The 22,188-nt window shown below is 40.9% G+C and overlaps 1 protein-coding gene across 3 annotated transcripts in view; it reads left to right on the forward strand.

Moving 5' to 3' along the window:
- LOC137438937 (plexin-A1) overlaps nt 1-22,188 on the forward strand; it is a 583,415-nt gene that overhangs the window by 212,617 nt on the left and 348,610 nt on the right. The gene's annotated exons all lie outside the window — the stretch shown is intronic.

The raw sequence follows: 22,188 nt of genomic DNA on the forward strand, positions 1-22,188 counted from the left end.
AGTCTCCCAGTTCTTGCCACTGAAAAGCATTCACATAGCATTATACTGTCACCACCATGCTTCATGGTAAGGGAGGCTGTTAGATGGGTGATGAGCTGTGCCTGGTTTTCGCCAGATGTAGCGCTTTGGATTCAGGCCACAGTTCAATTTTCGTCTCATCAGACCACAGAATATTTTGCCTCATGCTCTCAGAGGCTTTCACGTGCCTTTTACAGATTTGGCATTTAATATGGAATATTTTTTTTGTGGGGGTGAACTTACTTTTCAAGATGTCTGAGAACAAAAAGTTCATTGGAATTATGTTGAAATTATTGTACACCGCTCCTTTCCTATGCCATCTCCAGGCATTGCAAATCGTCATTGCCGGGCACCAAAGGGGGCTCGGCAGTGACGCACGCTGAAAGAGAGTACTCAGTTTTCACTCTGGTTTCTTGTTTGTTTGTTTTCTTGGTTGTCCGGGCGATATCTCAGCCATCCTTTGAGCTAGGAAGCTGAAATTTCGGCACAGTAGTGAGCAAGTCCTTTGTCAAATACGGTATTTTTTGTTTTTTGAATAATCAATTAATTGAGGAGTTATTTAATTATTAGCGTTTAATTAAGTACTTATTTAATTAATTAAATTTCATTTCTCTTCTGACCATTATTAACTCAGGCACCTTTTGAGTTAGGAAGCTGATATTTGGACATGCCAATGACCAGGTGATTTGGCTGCAAAGGATATTTTTGATTTATTAATTAATCAATTAATCGATTAATTATTTAATTATTCGATTAATGACAAAAAAATTTTTTTTTTTAAAGTTACAGATTCTGATGAAATAGTGGTAGTTTATGTGTTCTCTGACCAAATTGATTAATAATTTAATTTTTTTATGATTATTATTTATTTATTTTCATTATTAATCATTTATTTATTTTCTTTCTCATTTGGCCAATATCTCAGGCACCTTTTGAGCTGGGAAGCTAATATTTGGACATGAGTGACCAAGTGATGTGGCTATCAAGGATATTTTTGATTTATTGATTAATCATTTCATCTATTAAGTATTTATTGATTAATCGATTAATTATTTATTGAGTAATCAATTAATTATTTAATTTTTTATAAATGACTTCTTTAATTAAATTTCTAAAAGATACATCTTCGGATGAAGCACTACTGGTTTAGTTATGCGATTAGCCAATTGATTATGAAAATATTTTGTGATAATCTTTTATTGATTTTAATTGTACACCGCTCCTTTCCTATGCCACCTCCAGGCATTGCAAATCGTCATTGCCGGGCACCGAAGGGGGCTCGGCAGTGACGCACGCTGAAAGAGAGTACTCAGTTTTCACTCTGGTTTCTTGTTTGTTTTCTTGTTTGTTTTCTTGTTTGTTTTCTTTCTTGTTTTCTTGGTTGTCCGGGCGATATCTCAGCCATCCTTTGAGCTAGGAAGCTGAAATTTCGGCACAGTAGTGAGCAAGTCCTTTGTCAAATACGGTATTTTTTGTTTTTTGAATAATCAATTAATTGAGGAGTTATTTAATTATTAGCGTTTAATTAAGTACTTATTTAATTAATTAAATTTCATTTCTCTTCTGACCATTATTAACTCAGGCACCTTTTGAGTTAGGAAGCTGATATTTGGACATGCCAATGACCAGGTGATTTGGCTGCAAAGGATATTTTTGATTTATTAATTAATCAATTAATCGATTAATTATTTAATTATTCGATTAATGACAAAAAATTTTTTTTTTTTAAAGTTACAGATTCTGATGAAATAGTGGTAGTTTATGTGTTCTCTGACCAAATTGATTAATAATTTAATTTTTTTATGATTATTATTTATTTATTTTCATTATTAATCATTTATTTATTTTCTTTCTCATTTGGCCAATATCTCAGGCACCTTTTGAGCTGGGAAGCTAATATTTGGACATGAGTGACCAAGTGATGTGGCTATCAAGGATATTTTTGATTTATTGATTAATCATTTCATCTATTAATTATTTATTGATTAATCGATTAATTATTTATTGAGTAATCAATTAATTATTTAATTTTTTATAAATGACTTATTTAATTAAATTTCTAAAAGATACATCTTCGGATGAAGCACTAGTGGTTTAGTTATGCGATTAGCCAATTGATTATGAAAATATTTTGTGATAATCTTTTATTGATTTTAATTATACAATTAATCAATCAATTAGTGTACACCTCTCCCTCCCAATGCAGCCTCAATGAGCTGCACTGCGGTATTGCCGGGCGCCAGAGGCGCCCCGGCAATGCCGCGCTGCAGCATATTTAATTATTTGGCATGGGGCGGTGTACTTTGAATGTATTTGTACTTGTTATACAATTAATCAATCAATTAGTGTACACCTCTCCCTCCCAATGGAGCCTCAATGAGCTGTACTGCGGTATTGCCGGGCGCCAGAGGCGCCCCGGCAATGCCGCGCTGCAGCATATTTAATTATTTGGCATGGGGCGGTGTACTTTGAATGTATGTGTACTTGTTCTAGATTTTGTTAATGTGACCTTTAAAAGAAACAAAAAACACATTTGACATTTCGAAACAAATAAATTGATCCTTGAAAGTGATGTAAACTGATATCAAACTCAATTCATGGACAGTACTGTTAAATTTATGTACGTTTTCCAGAAGTATCTCTTTATTTTGCACATTAGCCAAATTTTTTTTAAACAAAAACAAAAGTTAAATTACGACTGGGATTACGGACAGTAAAATTACAGTTCAGTACTTCGTGTAACCCCCACGAGCATTCAGGAGAGCACGTACACGTTGAGGCATGCTGTTCACGAGATTTGCCAAGGTTTGGACAGGAATCGCTTGCCATGCAGTGACAATAGCCTGCTGCAATTCACGCACAGAGGTCGGCTGCTGGTCCAAGTGGTCGATTTGACGCGTTAATTCTGCCCACAGGTTCTCTATCGGATTCATATCCGGGGACATGGCAGGCCACTCCATATGCTCTACACCACGGTCAGCAAGAAAGTGTTGGATCATGCGAGCACGATGAGGCCGTGCATTGTCATCTTGGCAGACAAAGTTTCCTTGAAAGGCTGCACGAGCAAATGGAAGTAATGTTTCTTCCAGAATGGCCCTGTACTTGAACTGGTTCAGGTTTCCATTCAGAACAACCAGGTCAGTTTTGCCCCCTGCATGAAAAGCAGCCCAAACGGTCACCCCACCACCTCCAGCTTGGACTCTTGGCACTATACAATCTTTGTTGTAGGCTTCATGCACTTGGCTGCGCACTCGGACGCGGCCATCTTGACGATAGACCAGAAATCTAGACTCGTCACTGAAGATCACGTGATTCCAGTGTCCTGGCTGCCATTGACGTTGCTCTCTGGCCCACTGCAATCGGCGCTGGCGGTGTTGTCTGGTCAGGCGTGGCTTTCTCAGGGGACGCCTAGCACGATAGCCTGCTTGAACCAGTCGTTGGTTGACGAGCCTTCTGGATACAGGCACATTTATCAGTTGCTGCCACTCAGCCCTAAGCCGATTAGCTGACTTGGTACGGCCATTGCGGACTAACCGGTGCAGCTGGCGATCATCCCTCCTTGTGGTTCTGCGGGGACGTCCTGGCCTCGGTATTGGAGTAGGGACACCCCTCTGAGCATTTCGTTTCAGGATCTTTGACACCTGACTTTGAGTGATGCCATACTGCCGAGCAACAGCACGCTGTTTCATGCCGTAATTTTGTAAAGCCACCACTCCATGACAAACAGCATTGTCGAGTTGACGGACCATCTCCAGAGGAAGCGGCAATAACTTTTGGAGATGTGCAGCAGCAGTTGTTTTCCACTAATACAGAACGCAACAACCCTTGTATACCCGACTGTGAAGCGAATCATCAAATGCACCTGTCCGTACATCTTGCCACGCCACCTGTGATATAATCCTGTTGTTGACTTCTTGCTGCGACAGACAATCAGTGACATGGTTCTTTTGACAAATAAATCACCAAAGTGTAAAAGAAACTCACCAGATTGATATACTGAGTTAAGAAAGTAAACCCAAGTCAAGAAAAAAAAAATATTCCATATTAAATGCCAAGTCTGTATATACTCCAGGCATGCTGTCAGGTGCCTTTCTCTCAGGAATTGCTTCTGTCTGGCCACACTCCCATAAAGCCTAGATTTGTGAAGTGCTGCAGAGACTGTTGTCCTTCTTGCAGGTTTTCCCGTCTCAGCCAAGAAAAGCTGGTTCTGTCAAAGTGGTCTTTGGGTTATTGGTCACCTCCCTGACTAAGGTCCTTCTTGCCCGGTTGCTTAGTTTGATTAGACAGCCAGCTGTAGGAAGAGTCTGGGTAGTTCCATATTCTTTCCATTTCCTAATTATAGAGCTCTGTGCTCTTGGGAATGTTCAACCCTCTAGAAATTGTTTTATACCCTTCCTCAGATCTATGCCTCCTCACAATTCTACATCAGAGTTATACGGATAGTTTCTTGGACTTCATGGTTGAATGTCTGGTCTGACATGCACTTTTGACATGCACTACATTTAAGCCTTTAATTTTTAATTTTTTGCAAAGATTGCTAAAAAAACAAGTCCGAAAGTCGAACATCGGCATAGCCAGCCTTGTTTGATACTTATTGTTGAAGAGGATATGGGTGGGGAAACCAATTAGCAAATAATGTAAGTATTCAATTTTTCTGCATTGAGACACTGGTTTACTCTATGTACACTACATGGTAAAAAGTATGTGGACACTCGATCATCACACCCATATGTGCTCATCGAACACCTGCGCTAATTTGTCCATGAAGTAGCCTGAAGGTGAGCAATGAAGGCATGAAGCCTAAGGCCTATAAGTAATGTGTCGTTGGAAGACCCGTAACGCCTATGCTTTCAATATTTGATGGTCATTTTAACAATTGGATTGTTTGTGCTTCACCCTGAATGAAAAACGTTGAGGTAGAGCATGGCGATTGTGATATATGACAGGTTCGGTGATATGTTCGGCTTGAACAGCATTGGAATCAAAATGGTGGTGTGCGGAGTCAGCCGCCGTACCACTGTAATGACATCAGACGTAATCACATCACCCTGTCTTGTGACCAGATCCTCAGCTCTGATTTTTATACGTTTGAGAGGATATGCATACATACATAAATACATACATACATACATACATACATACGGACGGACGGACGGACAAACACTGTTCTAGATCGCTTTGCCCTATGGGTTATGCCGTAAAAAAAATATAAAAATAATTATATATATATTTGCAAACTAGTGTCCGTGTCCGAAATATTTGCAAACTAGTGTCTGTGTCCGAAAGCTGTCAAGTCTGGGTTTGATTCCAGACCCGACTATAATGTGTCTGATTTGTGCTTTGCAGTCAAGGCGATGCATAAATAAGCGTGCCCTACTTAGGATCTATGTTAACCTGTGCGACCTGTATGTTTGCATTCGTTGGTGGATGTAAATGATCCAAAGGTGTGTTTGATAAAATGTAGCCGAGGTATTGCCGGCACACTGGATCAAATTACAAATTACTGGACTGCACTTAGGGTAGCAACTGGTTTGCGAACAAGTCTCGGGTATTCATAGATACCATGTTACACTGTTTTGTACACCCGCTTGTTGTTGTTGTGTAGCTCTAACAATTTAAATAAATTAATGCACCCAGGTATTCATATGTCAATCGCCATCTTCAACTCTGAAGTGCAAACATCATGATAATACTTTTTGAAAGATAAACACAATTGAAACTACTATATCATTAATAGTAGTCCGTGTCCCTTTGGCTGTCACGTTCGCTATCTTCTCTCTCTCACAAATTCTCACATCATCACCAAACTTTTGAGGCAAAATTGGCAGTCTTACAATTCAGATTATATCATCTAAGTTTACTTCCAACTTTTATTCTGTTCAACACAGTCAAAAGTATGTTTTTGTCAAAGCGTTCACTCCATCGAATGATGTCACTGAATTCAAACCTAACTTTGGCTTCGTTTTCGTATACAACACAAGGCTATGGGGTAGCATCATCGGCTGAGGGCATGGCCATGCCACTTATGCAGTGCCCTTTGCTGGTTCGGGCAGGAAGTTGGAATTTGGTCATGGTGCCGGTGATAGCTCGACTACTCTACATGAAGGATCTTTGGAATCCACCACCTGATGCTGGCAGACCAGATGCCCGTTTAACGTCCATCTGAGGGAGGGCACACACATTATAATAATAATAATAATTCATTTATTTTGTATAGCGCTTTTCCAGAAGCCCAAAGGCGCTTTGACAGAGTGGAAAACATAATGCATAACAATACATGAAAACAACAATTGCAAAAAGACAAGAATCAATAGGGAAATATTTAAAGCAAAAGGAGGGAGAAGGAGAAGAGATAGTCAGGGGTTAAATGCTGTGGGTTGAATGTTGAATGCAGTGTTGAACAGGTGGGTCTTTAGTGATGTTTTGAATGTGGTGAGTGAGGAGGAGTCTCTGATGGTGTGAGGTAGTGAGTTCCAGAGGGTGGGAGCAGCGATGGAGAAGGCCCTGTCCCCCCAGGATCTGAATTTGGTCCGGATGGAGGGGGTCAGGAGGTTGGTACCAGCAGAGTGGAGGTTGCGGGTGGGAGTGTGTCTGGAGAGGAGGTCAGCCAGGTAGGATGGGGCCAGGTTATGGAGGGCTTTGTATGTCAAGAGGAGGATTTTGTACTGGATTCTCTGGGGGATGGGGAGCCAGTGAAGCTTGTAAAGGACGGGGGTGATGTGGTCACGGGTCCGGGAATGGGTGAGTAGACGGGCAGCGGAGTTCTGAATGTATTGGAGTTTATTGGTGATTTTTGAGGGTGAACCATAGAGGAGGCTATTGCAGTAGTCCAGACGGGAGGTGATGAAGGCGTGGATGAGGGTTTCTGCAGCCGTGGAGGAGAGGGATGAGCGGAGACGGGCAATGTTTTTCAGGTGAAAGAAGGCTGTCTTTGTGATCTGTTTAGTGTATTTGTCGAAGGAGAGGGTTTGGTCAAAGATGACGCCAAGATTCCGGATGTGAGGGGAGGTGGATACTGGGATACCGTCGATGTTGAGGGCAAAGTTTTGGGTTGATTTTGTGAGCGTTTTTGGGCCAATGATGATTATTTCAGATTTATCACAGTTAAGCTTGAGGAAGTTGATTTGAAGCCAGGATTTTATTTCAGTGATGCAGTTTGTCAGGATAGAGTGGGTGTCGGTGGAGACGGACTTGGTGGCGATGAAAAGCTGGATGTCATCGGCGAAGCAGTGGAATTGGAGACCATGACGGCGGATTAAGTGACCGAGGGGGGACAGGTAAAGGATGAAGAGGAGGGGGCCAAGAACTGAACCTTGGGGGATGACTCTGCCTAATGAACACCAGGATGACAGTTTATAGCTGGGTTTGGGATTCAATCCCAGGCTAGACAGCTTAAGGCCGATTGTGTATACTTCTAGGCCATCTTGTCAGCCCTTCAAACCCAAATGGCATGGGATTATTGTTATTGTCCCTATTTATTCCAATTTGTCACAGGTTGTTTTTGTTGTTCTATCGCTAATGTTCTATGTTTGTCGGTGAAAGAGACCTTTTTTCAAGCACTCTTGGGTAGAGTAAACGCCATCACAGGGAGATGACTCCCAAATGGTATCTCAGTCAAACACTCATCTTTCTTTAAGAACTGACTTTTGTTTGTTAAAAGCATGACTGGTTTGATTGTAAACTCTATCACATTATAACTTATTCGCAGCACGTTTAGTTTCTATAAAGGCTGTTGAAATACCCGACAACTGATTAAAATCCACTTGTAAATTCAATCAGTCCTTGTACATGCACTGCTCTTTCAATAAAATAATAATTGTTTGGCTCCTGATTAAACTGCAAAGTTCATTAAACCATTACATTTATTCCAATCCGGAGAGAGAGAGAGAGAGAAGAGAGAGAGAGAGAGAGAGAGAGAGAGAGAGAGAGAGAGAGAGAGAGAGAGAGAGAGAGAGAGAGAGAGAAAGAGAAAAGAGAAAAGAGAAAAGAGAAAAGAGAAAAGAGAAAAGAGAAAAGAGAAAAGAGAAAAGAGAAAAGAGAAAAGAGAAAAGAGAAAAGAGAAAAGAGAAAAGAGAAAAGAGAAAAGAGATATATGTTGTGCAGAGCGATATTGAAAGACTTTGGCAGTCGTACACCCTTGGGGTTAACGGTAGTAGTTTACAACAATATGTTTGATGTTGACACTGATCTTTGTTTTCTTGGATTTGAATGGGATTCTAAATGGAAACGGGAAAGTTGCACCTCTTTTTTTTCTCTCAGAACTTACAATGCATTCAGAAAGTATTCAGACACCTTCACTTTTTTCACATTTTGTTATGTTGCAGCCTTATGCTGAAATCGTTTAAATTCATTTTTTCCCTCATCAATCTACACTGAATACAACCATAATGACAAAGAGAAAACAGGATTTTAGAAAGTTTTGCAAATTTATTAAAAATAAAAAACTGAAATATCACTGACATACAGTCACGTGAAAAAGTAAGTACACCCCATGTAAAGTTTTGACTTTTTCAACATATTTCAACATAGAGCTATTTGATCTTCATTTCAACAATATTGATAGATAAAGGTGATATAATATAACAAATATCATGAAACATTTACATTTTGTAGTCCATTGTATAATTTAAATAAACATAAATGCAAATTTCGCATGTGGAAAAAGTAAGTACTTTGCATACACTTTGCATTCACTCGACTTTGCATACACAAAAAATAGAAGCAGCCAATAAGAATGGTATTGAGGCGTCCAGCGTGTCGTGATTGCAAAATCACCATAGGCCGTTCTTTGAACGTAAGTGCTCACCACACATGCCCAAACTCGGCTTTTACAGCAAGTTATTTTCATTCTTTCAAGTGATTCCAGCCTAACGCGATCCCTGTATTCATGCATTGCATCTTGTGATGAAGTGACCTGCTTGCAACCCACAATGTAGATCTCCATCAGGATTGCAAAATGGAACAGACCAAAACCACTCAATCCCCCGATGTTTTCATCCTCACATTGTCGCCTCCTCGTAATTCCAGTGTTATCTCCACCACCTGCTGAGGATGTTTCGGTCTCCACACTTTCTTTTTCTCGGTTCTGTGAGGCACAATGGCACCCTCTCCCCATGTATGAGGTTGTCAATTTCATATTTTTATGGCTCGCCCATGGTCACGTAAGTAGCCCCTGCAACACTAAGAAGGAAGGGGTCAACCGCATTGTTTGGATTGGTGTCACATGTGGACCACTCCAGGTGGGGCAGCCAGATTATTCCACCCTGAATAATATTCAAATAATGGCATGGCAGTTCTTCTGAAACTAACACGTTTTCCTGAATTTTGTTTTTTTGGAATCAAAATCCCTAATACTGGCACCTTCAGCCCTATTTGTTCCCACGACCTCGAATATGCCGGTGTAGAAACTCAAGACACACTGCTTTTGTATTTGGAGCACAAACTGGTGAGTGCCTGCAAAATATGAAATCCATTAAGACCCACATTATGAATAGATCCATTGTTGGGGTTTTTTTTTTTTTTTTTGCTTTTCACCTACCTTCCTGTTTAAATATCCATGGAGACGGATTTCAAATCTAACAATATCTGATAAATCTAATAATAATAAATCGCCATGGTGCTGCGACACGTAATCTTTCATTGATGCCATTTGCTTGTCTTATCTGCTTGCACTTGCTGTTAGATTAAAAAGGTCTCATAATGGTATCTTTCACACCCCGGTGAAATAATAATATCAAATTTCCTATATGATCAGTCAAACTTGGTATTCTTCTTCGTACTTCTTGGCTCGCATACTCTTCGCGAAGGGCACCATAGGATCTTTATGTCCATCAATTAATTCTGGCAGGCAGAACGCTAAGTTTAACATCCATCCGAGGGACGGCACACACATTGATGAATCACCAACTTCCTTGGATGACAGTTTCTAGCTGGGTCGGGATTCAAACCCAGGCTCGACCGTGCATACCTTTTGACCATCATATCAGCTCAACCTGATATTTCATGATGAATATGCATTAAGATCTTCTTTTAAACTTAACGCAGGAAGCAATAGGATCAAATCTCCAAATAGCTGCATCGTTTGTGGAGCAGTTGTAGTCGTTATAGACTAACAAGGGTCCTTATGCGATAAGGTGGTTAACACGACTGTAGGGTTCAAACCCTGGCCGAGTCACACCGAAGCATTTTTTTTAATGGTACATACTGCTTCCTTGCTTGATGTCCATCAATGCATTTAAAAATATGCATTTAAAAGGAGAGAGCAATGCCAGAAAGGCAATGGCAAACCATTCAGTGCAACCATTGCCAATAAACTGCTTCAGCAGCTCCAACGCTCTGTAAAGAGTCAATCAATTTTCCTATGGTACTTCCACAAAGAGCTAGTCATGAAATGTGCATTCTTAAAGACATGACATAGATATCTAGTATTCCTTCTGTATGACTGGGTACTCCACATGCACAACATCACATTTTATAATTTGATTATTTATTTTTGCAATAAATTGAAAAACCAATAACTGCAGACCTTTTTACTACTACTATGGCTTCTTATTACTTCTGCCACCGAAGGTGGATAGAGGTTATGTTTTCACCACTGTCTGTCTGTTTGCTACTTGCCGGAAAAAATTCTGGCAAGTATGTTGGTTGGTTGGTTTGTCTGTCTGTTTGTTTGTGCGCAGTACTACGTCTACATCGTTGCACATAGAATCGCCAAACTTTACACACATATTTGTCTTGCCCTGGAATTTTTAACTCTCCCGGCCAAAGGCCTCCATTATGAAGTCATAATTCGATAATTCGACAAGTACAAAACTTCATCCAATCAAGATGCAATTTCTTGAGCACCATGTCAGCATAAACTGGTGGAGAAAATAAATAAATAATGACGTCATCGGTCACGTGGTTCAGCCGCCATCATGGAAAAACCGAAAAACTTTGCACCTCTATATCTCCGAAAGTGCTGAATAGAAAAAATTGAGACATGGCTCATTGTAAAGAACTCTCCATGGGGAATAAAATATGTTAATGATGATGCCATAGCTCCATTATGATGTCATAATTCGACAAGTACAAAACTTCATCCAATCAAGATGAAATTTCTTGAGCATCATCTAGGAATAAATTAGTTTAGAAAAAAATAATGACGTTATCAGTCACGTGGTTCGGCCGCCATCTTGGAAAACCAAAAAACTTTGCACCTCTATATCTCCGAAAGCGCTGAATAGGAAAAATTGCGACATGGCTCATTGTAAAGAACTCTCCATGCGGAATAAAATATGTTAATGATGTCATAGGTGCCTCCATTATAACATCATAATTCGACAAGTACAAAACTTCATCCGATCAAGATGCAATTTATTGAGCATAATCTAGGAATAAATTAGTTTAGAAAAAAATAATGACGTCATCGGTCACGTGGTTCGGTCGCCATATTTGTCCAAAATGGCCGATAAAAAAGTACATTCCGGTAAGTCCTCAGTCTCTGACCTTATTTTTCATCTGTCTGTCTGTTTGTTTGTGCGCAGTACTACATCTACATCATTGCACATAGCATCGCCATACTTTACACACATATTTGTCTTGCCCTGGAATAGAATCTGCCCAATTTTTAACTCTCTAGGCCCAAGGTCAAGCTCAAGGTCACCCAAAACATGAAATCAGGGGGGTCGAGTTTACATTTAAAATATATTTCAAACCACTGTAACTCTAAAAGTACAAGAGATATGCATACACTTACTGTTACTGACATATAGGAAGTCACATACAACATTTCATTTGGCAACATGACCTTTGACTTTGAGTGAACTTGAAAGGTCAAACTCAAGGTCAAAAATTTTTTTTTTTACTAATAACTCTGTCAAACATTATCCGATTGCCTTCTAACCAACACCCCTGAAAAAAAGTACATTCCGGCAAGTCGTCGGTCTCTGACCGATTTCTAGTTTGTTTGTCTGTCTGTTTGTGAACAGGATATCTCAAAAAGTTGTGGACGGATTCGGACGAAATCTGGCAGAGATGTAGCGTATGTGACAAGGACGAAATGATTATATTTTGGTGACCATATGGATTCATATCCAGCTACTAGAATTTTTAAGTAATTCTTCACCATTGGGAGATAGAGCCAAAAACGATATATAGCCGGATATATCAAAAAGTTACGGACAGATTTTGACAAAACTGAATGGACCGGTTGGGTGTGTGACAAGGATGAATGGATTCGATTTTGGTGAAGGTCTGAATATGGATTCGGATACGATAATTATTTAATTATAAGTGATTCTTCACCATTGAGAGATCGGGCAAAAAGAGAGAAAATATATAACAAAATATTTTTAAAAGGTTATGGACGAGTTATAACTAAACTTGGTGGACGACCTGGTTTGGTGACAAGAACAAGCCGATTCGATTTTGGTTCAGGTCCGAATTCAGATCCGGCCTGTCAGTGGGATACAAACCATAAACTGTTCAGCCTGGTGGAGGTATGCGCTCTACCGAGTGCCCTTCTAGTTCACTGTTTTATTCCTCTTCTTCGGACTCTCCCTTTTTTTTTTCTTTGTATACAAGATCGAGTCTCGTTTATGAGCTAACATCAATCACAAAAAAAAAAACAGACAAACAAAACATACAATAAAGGGAGCGGGAGACAAGATGGGGAGAGAGAGGGAAGCACACAAGTACAACAGCAGAGAACAGGGACATCGGAAGATCTGTGGGAGGGAGAGGGCTTGGGAAGGCGGGGGGGGGGGGGGGGCGGTGGAAATTCTTTCTCCTATCCTTTTAGAATTCCTTTTATTCGTATCATATCTCCTTCTTCTTCTCCTGGTTTTTAAATACTATTAGTATTTATAATCGTTTTTTTGTATGATCGTAATCAAACCGGAACATAGAGATGAATTAAGCTGAGGTGACACTACCATTCCACATCTTCAATGTGCTGCTCATTAGAACCACCTTTTCTTCAGAAACTCCAATGGAAGCGAATCAGCTTGGCATGGACACTCTCTCTTGCTGAATTTAATTAAATCGTGTGCATGTAGAGCCGCTTGATTAGAATCCTATTAATTTTATCAGGAGATTTGTTTTTTTCCCTCACTTACTCTTTAAGTCGAGAGTTTATGGTGCTTCTTCAGCACCATTTTCTCAGCTGAGATGAGCGGCGACCTTGGCGCAAAATTTGTGGCATTTTCTCGCATTTCCCCACTTTCTTCAAGCAGGAATTGAGCGCCATTGAGCCGCCTCATGAGCCATCGAGACACATCATGAATTAATTAGGCACGGAAAGAGAGAAGATACAAATCCCCCAGCCATTTGTGGGGCAGAGGGAGCGATTTAACCCACAGTCTGGGTAATGTGCGGAGAGAATTATCCACCCTCACGCTTTGTGATAAAAAATTACCTTTTAGCCCTGGTTCTGCAAATGCTTCACTTGGCATCTCATGGAGTGTGCAGAATTAAAATAGCTCGCGACCTCATCCACGGTTTATCTCGTCCAAGCAATTTATACAAAGCAGTGTTTTGTCGTCTCCGGGTGCCCAGGGGCCCCGTATGCTCAGTCCGCACGCCCTGGTCCCGAATTATGAATCGCCATACCTCATACGTGGCTTAATCACCGCATTTCTTCTTTCTTCTGCTTATAAGTCTGCCAATGCATCACAGGCTGACAACCTCACCCAGCGTTTTCACCGCTTATAATTCTATTTACCTTTTCTCCTCACCTGTATCCCTCCCACTACTTATTCGTTTTCCTTATATAATGAGTCATTTACCTTATGCATCTCTCAGTTGATAACCCTGTTGTCCTTTTTCTGTTCACCTCTCATGCTCCTACTGGTTAGTCGACAAGGAATTTTGGGTGTAACAGTATAGATACAATGCTGGGCCTGATACGTCACCTCGTAAGGTCATACCCGCTCATACGTCTTGTTCAGAAGCCATTTAGTTGATACATATGCAACGAGAACGCCACTCAGTAGAGCGCATACTCCCGCCGTGGGTCAAGTTGGAATAATACGTTTTGTTTAACATCCCCTCTCCCCAAAACAACTAGAGAGTTTCCAGGGAACCTGAACTCAACTGGTCTATATCAATATGGTTAGAATATGCATAATAGAACCACAAACTATATAGTTTATATGTGCTAAAAATATATGACAAAAATTGATTTTTCAATATGGCCGCCCTGCCACGCCCATTTTTGGGCGTGCAACGCCCAAATGCAATCCCAAACTAGTTTATGTCTTAAAGATGCTGCACAACAAGTTTCATCAAATTTAATCAATATTTGTGACTTTTAGAGCGTAGACGTCGAATTGTTTACAGATGACAGACAGACAGACGGACGACGGACACTGGGTGTCGACAAAAACCCAGCTGGACATAGTCCAGTTGAGTTAATAAATGAAAAAGAAAGTAAGCCCGAACTGTCAGAGAATTTATTTTGATATATTTCGGAATTAGAGGAGAAAAACATCATTTAAGAATAAGAATAAGAATAAAAGCTTTAATGCAGTAAAACAGGAAAAAAAATTCCCCAAAAAATTCCCCCAAAAAATTCCTGGATCCGGAATAATATCCTGAGCTTCACCAAAAATGAATCAATTCTTCCTTATCCCAAGGGCAATCATCCCACCAACTTTCATCCAAATCCGTTCAGAACTTTTCCAGATATCTTGTTCACAAACACACGAACACACAAACACACTGCATACACACACACACACACACACACACACACACGGACGGACGGACGGACACGATCGAATCCAATACTCCCTGGCGGGAGTAAAAATGGTCAAGGTTTTTTTATTCCAAGTTCCTAGGATTCCACAAGCAAGAGGGGATCAACATGCCTTTGCTCTTTTCAAAAGTTTCAGAGCCAGACAACATGACTTCTGGTTTTGATGGCATCAAAAAAGTCACCCACTGCTGGGAAGAATGCGTTACACTTGCAGGAAACGATGAAGATAGTTCACCGTTGTTGTGAATTTGTATTTTTATTCTGGAAATCACAAGAGTAGAGGAAAGTTGATCAAACATCATCTATTTTTCTTTCAGCCCTGTTGCACATGCATACCTTTCCTAGCGATGTGGTAGCACCTTGATGTCTTCTGTCGATAAATCATTGAGGCGAGTAGTGGGTACACAACCATTTATGGACACGTGCTTTGATGTCTTCACCACTCGTAAACCTAATTCCACCCATATGCTCTATGAGTGGTGAACGGAGATGAAAATCATAAGGAGACATGTCTGGACTGTATGGGAGATAGTTCGATTTTCCCAAACCATCTAGACTACTGAATGAGTAGTGGTCACATTTGCCCTGCTTGGGCAAGCATTATTGTGCATTGTAATTGTACCTTGAGACAGCATACCTGGTGGCAGTCTGTGTCATTCTGGTTTCACTTCGTTCTTTGCATGACGAGTCAAGTGGATTCTGGTTCTGAATTCCTTCATGGCCTGACACCATCTTCTTCACTCTGAGAGGCTGCCTTTTGAAGATGAGGATACATGTTCTAGAATTACCTTGTTAATTCACTGTTTATGTTAATTGTCGGTTGTAATTACCTGCGACACCAAAGGTGGATGGAGGTTATGTTTTCACCCCTGTATTGTCTGTCTTTCCTGTTTGTTTGTCTCTCTGTGAACAATATATCTCGAACAGGTGTGGACGGATTTGGACGAAACTTGGTGGACCGGTTGAGTGTTGTCACAAGGACGAATTGATTCAATTTTGGTGAAGATCTGAATATGGATTCGGATATGAGAATTATTTAATTTTTAAGTGATTCTTTACCATTGAGTGATCGGGCTAAAACCAACATATAGCAGGATATCTCAAAACGTTGTGGACGGATTTGGACAAAACTTGGTGGAGAGGTTGTGCATGTGACAAGGAAGAATCGATTCAATTTTGGTGAAGATCTGTATCTAGATAGAAGAATTTAAGTGATTCTTCACCATTGAGAGATAGGGCCAAAAACGATATATAGCAGGATGTCTCAAAAAGTTATGGACGAGTTCTGACATGGATGAGTTATGACAAAAGTGGCTGCATAAATTGGTTAGGTGACAATAACAACCTGATTCGATTTTTTTTTAGGTCTGGATCCAGATACGACCTATTGGTGGGATACAAAACGTAAACTGTTCACCTGGCGGAGGTATGCTCTCCACTGAGTGCCGTTCTCGTTTGTTGATGTAATGTGTTTGTGCATCTTGTTGAGCACCTTCACGTGTGCTTTTGTGCTAGGTTTATGTGTCGTCGTCCGGGCCACTTGCTGTTGTGGTCCTCATTTGGGTATGTTGCTGTGTTTTCCATCTTCCTCTTTTCCTGTTCATTCAGTCTCCTCTATCACCTCGTCCTTTCATGAGCTTCAGCTTCAAAGGAAAAAGGTCACTGTTGTACTATACGTATATTAACTAGTAAAAACCCTGTCAAAAATGACGGCTTGAACCAGTTTATTTGATGGTGCAGCCTCGTGATCATGCCAAAGTCTGAAGCCTCGGCCTAGTGTCGGGTGCACTTATATTTTCTTCATTTATTAGACATCCTATGGACGTAAATGAACACTCGTTTTAGTCTGCATGTGTTGCATGTCACATGCAGCAAATTTCACACTCCCACCCCCCACATAAGTTGTATTTTTTGTTATTTAAAAAAAAAGGTTCTGTACACCGCCCTTGACGCTCTGCTTGCAAGCCACTGTCTACAATTCCAATAGAAGAGACATAATTTTTCTTTTATGGAAAATGTTTTTCGAGTTTGTTTTATCCTCAAAAATAGACCATAGTGAACACACTTTCGTGTTCAAAGATTGGCCTTTAAAACCTGTACAATTATGAAGGGGGACAGACATCTGTACAACACACACAAACTGACAGGGAACCAAGAAGGTCTCCACTCCATGACGACTTGCCAACTCTGTTGTGAAAGGATGGACCAATGTCTAATCATGTCAAAATCGTCTTCAAGAGATCATGTACCTCAGTTGTCCTTTTCCTCCATATCCCTGTGGCAATGGCCACACAAGTTGCCTTTTGATCAAATGTGAGGTCCTCTGATATCCATCTTAGTTATCTAACTAAGAAGGTGAAGGCCCCCATAATGCCCCTTATGATTTTTACCCTTTCCCCAATTGCAGATTCTTCCCTGAGGCATTATTGAAGTTTTGAATTAAGACCCAATTAAGACTCTATTAAGACTGAGGGATTTCTAATAAATATTGACACCTCCACTATAACCTGATGTGATGTATTGGTTCTTCAATCCTTAAAAACTGTGCTCTGGCCCTATCCTCTCTCCTTTTCTTACTATTCTTCAGGTTGTTTCTCATATGGTGGCTTGATGTCATCTTGCAAAGCTGCAAATTTCACCCCGATTCAGAAGTAATGTTAAAAGCCAGCTGCCGTCTGGGTATCCTCCATCGTACAAAGTCCTTGCTTGGCACACCTGAGCTCCTATCCACCTACAAGGCTTTTTTCCACTGCTTGATGGAGTACTTCTCTCCCCTCTGGTCTGGTCCCCTGCGTCACATCTTGCTCAGCCAGATGCTGTGGAAACAAAGGCTTTCAATTTCATTGGAATCTCCTGTAATGAAGCTGAGTCTATGGGCCTATCACTTTGTCATCGCAGAGAGATAGGTGGTCTCCGTCTCTTCTACTGCATTCTTTCTGGTGTTCCACAATCTGCTCTTCCCATGCTTTGTCACCCCCAGGTTTCTGCAGGACTCACATGGTACACCATCACCCCATTCTGGTGAAACTACCCGAGTCTAGGATCACTGCTTACCTTCACTCATTTGTTCCTCTTTTTTCCCCACCTGTGGAATGAACTTACACATCCTCTTTAATCTCATTCTTCCGTCCACGTCTTCAAGACAGCTGTACAACACCATCTTAGATTATTCCTAATAAAAAATCATGATCTTTTCTACCCTCGTTAAACCCTCCCCCCGCCAATCCCACCCCAATGCCTCCTTCTAAATTTCCGTTTTCCCTCTTGAGAGTTTCTTTCTGGATCAATCTTGTCCAGCATCCTCTCCTGCCCCCATTCCTCTCTACACCCATTGTTTGTCTGCCTCCCTCAATCCCACCTCCTATTGGTGTTTGCCCCCCCCCCCCCTCTCTCTCTCTGCTGTTTCTTATCGTGATCCGTTCAGTTTACTAGTACTAGCTCTTCTACGAGTCTCGACTAGGTACACAAAAAGAGTCTGCTCCACTAACCTACAGACTGGTTAGTCTCCTCCACACCATAAGCAAAGTAATGGAACATTTCATTGCTGCAGATCTAGGACCTGCTCCCTTTTCCATCTCTTTAATGTCTGATCATCAGTTCAGCTTCTGCTCGAGCTCTTCATTGCTGGGCATACTGCATCTTTTAACTCATCAATGGATTGATACTCGAAATTTCAAATGAGAACTTTCGAGCACACAGCCTTACTTAAATAGTTGTCTGTCCATGTTATTCAGAAGAATGTCCTTGAATGGTTATCTAATCATTCTCCACCAGCAGAAACGACGTGTCGCTCTTGATGCTATTCCATCTCATGATCTTCATATTCAGATGGGTTTGCCGCAAAGTGGCATTTTAGAGCCAACCTTACTCTGGGTCTACTTCAATCATTTTTTCATGCCCTTCAATACCCTTTGTAACATTTTGCTTCACCAACTCCATCCTGTGAAGACTGGTGCACTTGCCACAGCATCCCTGGCTGCAGTTCTGTTAAAAATAAGTTTTTGGCCAGCTACCTGGAACACATCTTTATACAGAGGAAAGTCCCAAACTGTCATTCTGGTCCCTCCATAAGGATTAGATGTCGGACTCCTTCAGTTAACTTCTCTGGCCAACCCCTGCAAGAGGTTCATTCCCTGGAGCTCACAGACATTGCTATAAGCCATAATCTGTTTTGTGCAGACAATTTATCTGAAGTTTCCTCTGAGGCTGACCAATGTCTTGATATTACTTGCAGAGCCAAGTCCATTCCAAGCCACACAGAGCTCATCATGGTGCATGTACAGGTCTGCAGTGCAATGGATTATGGGTCCCCACTCTGAGCTAGTACAGCTGCTTCTAATCTTGTTCTCTTGGAGGTGGCCAAATCCACTGTTTTTCATTATCGCCTGCCTATCTTGCCAGGAAGGTAAGTGCCAGAGTCTGCTTCTCCCCCACTGCAAGCAGGTTGGTGGACAACAGTTTTTTATGATATTACTTCTGTCTTTGTTCCTGTTGGCCTCTCTTCCCTCTGCTCCTCCTCCCCCACTGTCCCACTGCATTTCCTTCCCCACTGTGGTCACATGCATTCTTCAAGAAAACAACACCTGGTTTCCCTCCCAAATTCTAAGCTGAATCATCACCTGCATATCTTCATCTCTCTATTCTCTAGCCTGTGGGCCTGAATCCCTGAGTCTGCTGCCTTGTTCACTTCCCTCAAGTCTTTTATGCATGCCATCCATTTTCACCTTGTGATTTCTCCCATACCACCGATGCCTTCTACTCTGGTTGACCCCCTCTCCCTACCTTTTTTCTTCTTCTCCCATTGCTGTCCTCAACTACTTGTAACCTCTGCCATAGACAGTGGATGGAGGTTATGTTTCCACCTCTCTCTCTCTGTCTCTCTCTCTCTCTCTCTCTGTTTGTCTGTTTGTGAACTGGATATCTAAAAAAGTTGTGGATGGATCCGGACGAAATTTGGTGGAGACGTTGAGTATGTGATACAGCCTAAACTATTTTATTTGGTGAGGATCGGGATCTGGATCTGGATCCGAGAATTTTAAAGTGATTCTTCACCATTGAGTGATCGGGCTAAAACCGATATATAGCATGATATCTCAAAAAGGTATGGACGGATTTGGACGAAACATGTTGGACAGGTTGGGGGTGTCACAAGGACAAAATGATTAGATTTTGTTGAAAATCCAAATCCGGATACTAGAATTCTTTAAGTGATTCTTCACCATTGAGAGATGGGACTAAACCGATATATATATAGCACGGTATCTCAAAAAGTTACGGATAGATTCAGGATGTGGACACGTTGTGGGTGTCACAAGGACGAATTGATTGGCTTTTGGTTGAGGATGCAGATCTGGCCTATCAGTGTGATACATAATGTAAACTGTTCAGTCTGGTGGAGGTATGCCGTTCCATTTTGCAGTGTGTGTTGTCTGACGGTTCCCTTTTTTATTTAATTTTTACACGTTCTAAGGCTCATGGTGGAGCTGTGTGACACGAATCAAGAACACATGCAGTTTTTGAATCCACCCTCACCCCCTCCTCCTCCTGTAGATGTCCTTTACTTTCCCTTCACTTACTTTGACCTTATTCTAATCTCATTTTTCTCAATTTTGGCCCCGCCACTTTCCTCCCGTGCACACACAATAATATCATATTTGTCTGCTTCGAATTTCTCTGCCTCTGTCGACATTTAAAAAAACAACTTTTCCTTTCAGTTCATGTCTGATTAATGGTTACATATAGGATATGGACAGTTTGGTTGCAGCTTGGACAAACATTCAATTTATCATCTTTGGTGACTTAAACTGGCATCACTTTGTTGGTTGGACATTAAGTGGCCACCGAGTATGATAATGTCAAAGCATTTATTGACACATCAATATAAAATCAAATATGCATTGCACCAAATAGACTCCATATCGTTAGATCTTTTTTTTGGTCGAACTTCCCAAGCAGAATTTTGATCTTCCATCTTCCTTTTGCGCATACATTTATTTATGTTGCGGTTTCTTTGTAAAGTCGTAATGTGTATGTATTATGATGAGACAAAACGCCACCTTAACAAGTCTAGCAAGCTTTAGGATTGTTGACTATTTCATCTAAGGTTACCAAAAATTCAAATTCAGATATTTGACAGGTTCGAATGCTCATGAAAAGTCAAATCACCTCGGAAAGGAAGAGGCAATTAGCAGACATACAGGATGGACAAAAGAGGAATTCTATTGCAAGAATTGAAAATACCACTCACAGGTATAGGGGGCAATATGCCATTTATGGATAACTGGCACCTTGAAGAAACTGAAGGAACAATACCTGGGGATTGAAAGCAAAAGGTAGACTTCATTTTCTCCTTTTTTAAACATAGATTTTCATTCCTGTTCTTGTTGTTCCTCCAAACAACATCTTTGTTCCTGATTGCTCACAATAATTTGTCCAACTCACTTTTTTTGAAACCTTTTCTTTTTTCCTGCTGTAAATTTCTCCTGCACTATGTGGGATGCTGGGATATGGATATGGTACTTTCGTGGTGGCCCAAACGATCTTTGCTTGAATTTATCTTGTGATATCTTATGTCAGTAAATATAGGACTGAATATGAATGAATGATCGTTTTAAGGCCATTTTTTCCCCGCTAAAGCGGGGGTTAACCTTGCGGGCCCCATGACAATCATGGTTCCCTGTTTGAGGCAATGTTTTTTTTGGCTGGATGCGCTTCCTGACACCAACCCTTAGTCGTCTCTTACGATGCGCAGGTATACGGTGTACCTATTCTAAATCGGTGTACACACCGTGATCATTCATCCCAGCAAGCTGGTTCTCAATTTGCCGACCTCGGAAGGATGACAGGCTGAGTCAACCCCCCTGGCGTTAATTCAACGATCGACCGGGATTCAAACTCAGGATCCGAGGATCCCAAGCCTGCACCCTAACTGCTAATCCAACACCAGGCTTCAGTAAATATAGGACTGTACACAGAAAACTAGTCTTGCTTAAGATTTCACCACTACCACAGACTGAAAATATTATGATCGAAAAACAAGGCAAGTCAACCTAAACAAACAAAAAATAAAATCAAAATCGAAAAACAAACAAGGCAAAACACGCATGTCAACCCATAAAATAGAGCATAGAAACAAAAAGAAAACAGAAGACTGAGGAAGCCAGACAAAATACAGAGGACCTGATGTTGTGCTGGAGAAATTCCGATAACAGCAAGCGAGGCCCGAGATGCTTTATGTGTTTGAATCATCTTTCCTGGCAAAGGTAGAAACAGCCATCTCACTCCCATTGCCGTGGAAAGGTTCATGTTTGAAGTCGCAGGTGTTACTTATTGCTTATTTGCATGTTTGCTTTTTAATGGTGTTAATTAGTAGTTGTGTGTTTCAGAGCAGGGTGCAATATAATTCAAATTTGATGCTTCTTCGTCGACACAAC

The sequence above is a fragment of the Myxine glutinosa genome, chromosome 1 (genome assembly GCF_964187855.1).
Source record: "Myxine glutinosa chromosome 1, kmMyxGlut1.1, whole genome shotgun sequence".
Classification (NCBI taxonomy): domain Eukaryota; kingdom Metazoa; phylum Chordata; class Myxini; order Myxiniformes; family Myxinidae; genus Myxine; species Myxine glutinosa.